We start from the raw sequence: 7356 nt of genomic DNA on the forward strand, positions 1-7356 counted from the left end.
CTGAATTCCCAGGCAGGGCCAAAAAATAAAGCGACTGGTCCAGGTGAAGCAAAGTCTCCTGAGTTTGTGTGAGTGCTTTAACAGCAAAATCTGCTGGACATGGCCCTGAATCTCTGCACTTTTCTGGGATCCTGTGTCTTGAGCTGCTTTTCATCCTGAATTTTGGTCTTACTGCCAGGATACTGCTAAAAAAGTGGCCTTTGTGAAGGCTGCAGCTAAAACTTCATTTGTTTGTCACTGGGGGAAGGGTTCACCATCAAGCGGGAGGTTTTGTGAAGAGTTTCTTGCAGCATCAGTGCCCCGAGTGTTGTTGGCTCTTCCCTGTGAGTTGTGAGGACACATTTCCCTTGGTGCTGTCACTTGGACCATCCCACACTTCGGCTCCTCTGCTCGCTTTTGTGCCCTCTCTAAAAGAGGGACACTGAGGAGCTGGGGAAAAGTCTGGAGCACCAGGAGTGGCTGAGGGAGCTGGGAAGGGGCTCAGCCTGGAGAAAAGGAGGCTCAGGGGGGACCTTGTGGCTCTGCACAGCTCCTGACAGGAGGGGACAGCCGGGGGGGGGTCGGGCTGTGCTCCCAGGGACAGGAGGAGAGGGAACAGCCTCATGCTAGGAGAGAATCAGGTTGGATTTTAGGGAAAATTTCTTCCTAGAAGGAGGGAAGCACTGGCACAGGCTGCCCAGGGCAGAAGGTTAGACTGGATGATCCTGGAGCTCCTTTCCAATCCTGACGGTTCCATGATCTCAGTGTCCCAATTGGATTCACCCATGAAGAAACACCTCTGGTGTCCAAGTCATCCTAGGCAAGGATGAATCCCCCTTTGCAGCCCTTCCTGTGGAAAAATCCCCACATGTTTAGAAGACTGAACCCACCCTTGATGAACAAAGTGCCATTGGAATGACATCAGAATGGTGGATTTCCTGGGTTTCAGAGGGGCCTCAATTATTTATCATCTGGGGCAATATTGCTTATAGCAAGCAAAGTGATATTGTGGAAAAAAAATAATTCCATATTTCCACATTAATTTTCTTCATTACCTTCGATTTATACTAACTAATTTCCAAGTGCTTCTTTCTCACCTTAGCTGGTTGCAGTCTTCAATTACCTTAATTTAACCAGAAATCTCCAGATAGGTCACAGCTCTCATGTTTAATGAAAAATGAGTGAAAAAGGCTTAATAGAAATTCATAAGTTCCTGATGTTCTTTCGAGTAACACATACATTATTTAGTTCTGAGTGATGCTCTACACATTTAACCATATTTAGGCTGCTAATTGTACTGGATTTAATGTCCCTGTGGGAGTATCTTTCACAACACAAGACAGCTTCTCACTGAACTCCCTGCATTGCTCACCAAAGCAAAAACCACTCCTGGATATTGATTACTCCTAATATTCAGAGTTTTAATGACAGAAGAATGCTTTGTAGAACAAACCAGAAAATCTTTAATTACTTTTAATTTTCCCTGAACTGCTCTAAGTCAAGGTAAAGAGATCAGGACACAATTTCTATAATGTTTTAAAGTATTGTGAAATACTTTTTTTTTTTTTCCCTCAATCATTGTGGGTATTCTGTCTCTGTGGGTATTCCAACTTGGGGTCATTCATTCCAGTAGGAGCTGAAGGTGCTTCCACACTGAAAATAAGATCCTCTCCATTTTCTTGGTGTTTTCTGATGTATTTTACACTGGGAAGGCTCTAATAACAAACACTCTGCAAACTCGCTGGTGAACTAAACTAGGCAAAGAAATGTTCATTCCAGAGTGCCTGATGCAAATTGGCTTCAAAGGGATGTTCTTCCTTTGGAATTTTGCTTCTTTTCTCCCCAGTGCATGATTGCATTTGACTTTGTTCAGGGCATTGAACTGGAGAGGGAAAATACTGGTGTTCCAAGGGAAGAAAAAAGAGCCAACAAGAAAAAAATGAAAAGTGAAAAAAGAGAAAGGCTGAATTTTCCATTCAGTCATTAAGTTACATTAAAGATATTGACAAAATGTGGCCTGGCTATGAATAGTATTTTTTAATAGAAAAATATCTGTGAAATATTGAATTCATTCTGCAAAATCCATATAGTAGCAAACATTCTTTCAGCAAAAATGATGGAAGAGGTTTTTTGAAAACATTTTCAAAAGTCAAAACATTTTCAGCAACTTGACTTTTGTAAAATCCTGTTGATCAACGTATAAAAATAAATATATAGGCCTCTTTTAGGTAACAAACTCAGTATTCAAAGCATCAGTTTTGATGATTTTCAAAGTTTTACACCACTGAAATAATCAGTATTATACAACTTAACTACTATGGATTTCTAAGCTAATTGACAAAAACATTTTGGCATAAAAATGTTCTTTTTATTATATTTTAATTCTGTCTTAAAGGAATTGACTTTCTACATAAAATATATTCAAAATTCAAGTGCTTGCTATCAACTTGTGGAGAAGCTAAGAATTAATGTAATTTAAAATTGCATATTCCAAAACCTCAAAACACTAAACAGATACCTAAAAATCTACATAAGTATTCTTCCTGCTGCTTATGATAATATTAAAGTATTTCTTTAGATCTTTACAATTTATTTTCTACTCTTCATAAAATCCTTCTGTTCTGAGAACATGACTAAAAGAATGAGTTACTAAAACCATCTTTTTAGATGTCAGAGCTGAAAGTGAAGCTCTAACTTGAAGCTTCACCTGTGCAGATTCCTCCTCTTCATTCAGATTAAAATATTTTATCCCAAAAAATTAGGATGTTTCTGTTAATATTGAGGCTGATATATGTGGAAACCCAGGGCAATGGGAATATTTCTGTCTGCCCTGAGGCATTCTGACTCCCAGGGAAGCACTGACTTTGACCCTCATTCATGGAGAAAACCTCCAAAACCTCAAAATAAACTAGAGACCACAAAAGTGTGAAATAGATTGTAGAGAGTAGTATAGTATGTCAGTTGGGTGAGAAATTTAGGTTTTAGGATTTTTAGTATGCTATAGATGGGTTCAAGATGGAGGATATAGGGTGTTGTCTCATGTTCCTTTTTCTTCATGGGTTTAGGTGGTATTTTGTAACTGGGTAGAAAAATCCACATTGCGGGTCTTTAGGGGTCAGTTATTGGGTTAGAAGGGAAAATAATCTAGATGTCACTTCTTAATTGGGCAACTTAGTTTTTGATTAGGTTTAAAAGGCCTTGTAATAAGAGATTGTTAGCCATTTTTGTGCTGCTTTTCCTGCACGCAGTCTGGCGCAGGCAGTGTGCTGAAGTTTTGATAAGATAACAATAAACAGAAGCTGAAGACCGAAAAAGTCCAATGCGTCTCTTGTTCCTGACACAGAACTGCTCCAGGAGTTTCCCCTGCCAGGGCAGCCCCCAGGGAGTTGCCCAACGTGGGGCCAACAAAGCCATAGATATATACACTGGAATCAAAGGGATTCATGGATCTGTGTCTTGAAAAGCACAAGAGCAGCTGAGGAGATTTGGCACATCATCACATAAATCACTCAGTCAACAGCAGACAGGATTATACCTTCACTGTAAACCTCTGACATATTTCTTTATGGAATCTCTGTCCTACACTGGATCATCCCTGGATATTTATATCATTATAGAGCCTGGGAAAATGATTCCTTGTTCTGATAATGTCGTTTTAGTTCTGGCAAAGGAGAAGTCTAGATAGGCTGGGGAAGCAATACAAGACTTCTCAGGTAGTTCTAAGTTTAATGCAAAAACCTCTGCCATAAGTAAAGCTAATATTTCATGTGACAATAGAAATTTTTAAGAGGGGTGCCTGAATGTGCATAGAGATACTGACAAATGAAACAGCAATGAAATAACAGAATTTCTTGCAGAAATTGCAGTGTTGTTTTTTCTGCTGTGAATGATGCCTGTCTCATTGAAGAAATGTGGTGCAAAGGAAACAATTTGAAAATATTTATTAGATCTAATGGTTACTACATTACTCTAAATTTCTGTAGAGTAATTAATTAAATACCATCCTGTCACATCATTCAATCCCTTCACAGACTGGCTAAGTTTGCTCTTGGAACAAGCCTGCTTCCCCCTGTTTTGTTAAATACTCACAATTTGCTAACTAAACTTATTATTAGAATCCTTCTGGGTTTTCACAGAACTTATAAATAATCATGATTAATTTAAATTTATTGTCTTGTGCCATTGCTGTCATTCCACAGGAGATTGTGCTCCTTCTCCAGTGACCATCCTTTAATTATGGCATCCATGGAAAACACTGCATCTCCTCTCAGACTTTGGTTTGCTTGGATGAAAGAAAAAAAAAAAAAAAAAAAGCCCAAACCATCTGTCACCTACATTTCACAAGGGAAGGGACTCTAATTCCTAACATTCCTGTGACTTCTCTCCGCATCCACTCCAGCTGGAATAAATCCTGAAAGCAAGAACTGTAAGAAATGCTCAATACAAGGTTTAATAGTGCCTGGCATAACTTAATAATTCCCAGTAATTAGAGAAAATGTTCTTCTTGATACATCCTAACAGCTGCACTTTCCATGGCTTCACCACTGTAGTGGATTGTCACAAAATCATCAAAACAGGAGATAGGAAAAGGTCCTATCATTCCTTTCAACTTTGCTCCTCAAATGTACAAAACCATTCTGTTGCTTTCTTTATTAATTTTCAAGTGAATAATACAATAGTTATTAAAATAAGGGCAAGAGAAGTAGAAAGCTTAATATTCCTCGGAGGTTCTGTAGGACATGGCAAAATGATTCGAGATGTCCAGAACCAGGACTAAGCAAATCTTCAGAATTGGGGTTCTATAGGTCAGAGCAAACACAAAAATGGGGAAAAACCCTGTGAGAATCTGAATAATACTCAGGAATAACAAGTAAAATGTTCTTAAATGCAAAATAGGATTACTTTTGATGGGCAAGGAAAAGCATTCTGCTTTTAGCCACTTACAAAGGGCTAAGTCTACTCTTTTATCTACATTTCAGATTTTATTTTCAGCCAAACAAAGAAAATAGAGAAAGAGGGAAAAAGAAAAGAAGACAATGAAGACAACTTTAATAAAACTAAATTTGCCCAGGGAAAATGGCTGCTGGACAGAACTTTATGGAGGGTCAAAAAAGCATCCTTAAAATTCAGACACCTTCCCTTCATGGCATAAGCACCAACCAAAGAATGGATTTGAACATTTAAAATGACCCTACCGGTTAAAAGAAGAAATTCGCTGAACAGCATTAGTAGAGTTAAGTTTGCTTTATATTGAAATTAAATATCTGTATTGGTGTTCCAAGTAGTGAAACTGGAAAACATTCCAAAATACTCAGTTTTGGGTTGGAGATTTTTTAAAAGTCATGTGTTCGGAGCATCAATATTTTAATAATTTACTCATCTTTTTTATATTTGGCCATCCCACCAAAAATCCCCTCCTCTGGAGGTTATGTTAGAGGACAACCCAGGCTGATACTGATCTGCACAAGCTATTTGTATTTTTCAGGCTTTCTGGAAAGCAGAGTGCTTTTTAGCAGAGCACAGAAGCGAGGAAAAATCCCAAATTGTTTGTATTTGTAGCAATAAGAATGATCACTGGAGCAATATCAAACACTTACAATCCCCCTTCCTGTCTAGTCTTTTATCAAGTGATTTAAAAATGACTCATGTAATTTAAATTCTCCATTAAAAAAGCAACTTGTGTTGTTCTCTGAAGCTTCCAGCTGCAAGATATGATTGCAACATGATTTGTTACATGCAGGAAAATAATTGATCAAACCCCGAGTTCCACAGAGCCATCAGTCCACACCAGCACCTGAGTGGGAAAAAAAACACCATAAATTCACAGGTTCTGAGTTATGGCTGTGCCTTGGTGTGGGATGAACAAGCTGCTGATAAAAACAGCTGCAAACAAAACTATATCTCAAGAAATAAAGGCTATTATTCCTGACAATATCTGGAGGGTGCAGAGAAGACAATTAACGGAAGGGATACTGTTGAAGTCAGGCAAATCTATACAGATTATGCAGAATCATCACTTATCAATTGAACATTAACCCAAGAATTTCTGACAACCAGCTGAAAACACAGCCCAGTAATTCAGTGTTCTCGTGACAGCTGCAGTTTTTAGTGGCTTGCTTGCACAGAATGTCCTAAATTCTTGTTGTCTGCTGCAGTGGCTCCATCTTTTCCCACAGATTTTAGAGACTTGTCCAGGAAATGTGTGGCTGCCCCTGGATCTCTGGAAGTGTCCAAGGCCAGGCTGGATGGGGCTTGGAGCAACCTGGGATGGTGGAAGGTGTTCCTGCCCATGGCAGGGGTGGAACTAGATGACTTTAAGCTCCCTCCAGATGAATTGTCCCTTTCCACCCTTCCTGGAGCTCCTGCAGACCCTGGAAGGTGCTGTGAGGTCTCCACACAACCTTCTCTTCTCCAGACTGAACATTCCCAGCTCTGCCAGGGGGCTCCAGGGGGGAGGTGCTCCAATCCCCCTCCTCTGCACCCTCTCTGACAGCTCCTGTACCTGTTGGATGGCCTTGTCCTTTCCCTTTTCCCAGGAGAAGTGCTCTGTTCTGCTGAGGCCACCAAGAGGTGGAAGCTACGTGCTTAAGGCCCAAATTTCTCTCTGTTTTAGCCACATTTCCTGTAGTGCCAGGATTCCTCCCAGCCTTGACTCTGGGGCTGTGTGCCCTTCAACACTGGCAAGGTCTCCTTAAATCCACAGCCTTGCAACCTTGGCAAAGTTCTCTTTCCACGTGCCCTAACCTTCACTTTCATAATTGGTAGTGCAGAGGAGACTAAATGCAAAGTCAGGGAATTAATTTAGGTGTGCTGCCCTCATCTGCATGTCCTTAATTCAGGCTGTGCACTGCACTCAATTATGGGCCACTTCCAGGGAGATTGGACCAGAAGTGGGGAACAATGGGGCCAAGAGCTGAATCTCAGGAAGAAATAGATTGACCTGCTAAAACAGCAGAATTCTTCTGAAGAGTTTATATTCAGTCACAGAAAGCACAGAATATATATATTTATATCTGTATAACTATATTAATATATGGACATAGATACCTCCTAATTTCAAGCTAGGAAATTAAGTAGACACAAGTTTTGATGTCTAATTCTAAAAGTGTATAACAAGGCCTTAGTGTTAAATGAAGATAAAAATCTCAGCTAAATTGGAGCCCTAAGTGGGATGAAAAAGTTGATTTTACCTTTAATACCACATGGACTAGGGAAACAAATAGTCCTTGTCCTGTCCTGAAAGATGCTCAGGGACAGAGAAGTTTCAGAATATGGGGAAGATTCCAGAAGAGATGCTTCCGTAGTCCCTCCTCTTCCTGAGCTGGGATGCTCTGAGCCTGGGGCTTCACCTTATCCCCAAAGGAAAAGGGGTGAACC

General features: G+C 40.0%; 1 long non-coding RNA gene across 1 annotated transcript in view; it reads right to left on the bottom strand.

Moving 5' to 3' along the window:
• Nucleotides 1–204: 204 nt before the first annotated feature.
• LOC137479169 (uncharacterized) overlaps nt 205–7356 on the bottom strand; it is a 17644-nt gene continuing 10492 nt past the window's right edge. Inside the window, exon 3 of the long non-coding RNA XR_011002007.1 lies at nt 205–829. This is a non-coding gene — a long non-coding RNA (uncharacterized lncRNA). The remainder of the gene's footprint in view (nt 830–7356) is intronic.

The sequence above is a fragment of the Anomalospiza imberbis genome, chromosome 9, assembly GCF_031753505.1.
Source record: "Anomalospiza imberbis isolate Cuckoo-Finch-1a 21T00152 chromosome 9, ASM3175350v1, whole genome shotgun sequence".
Taxonomy (NCBI): domain Eukaryota; kingdom Metazoa; phylum Chordata; class Aves; order Passeriformes; family Viduidae; genus Anomalospiza; species Anomalospiza imberbis.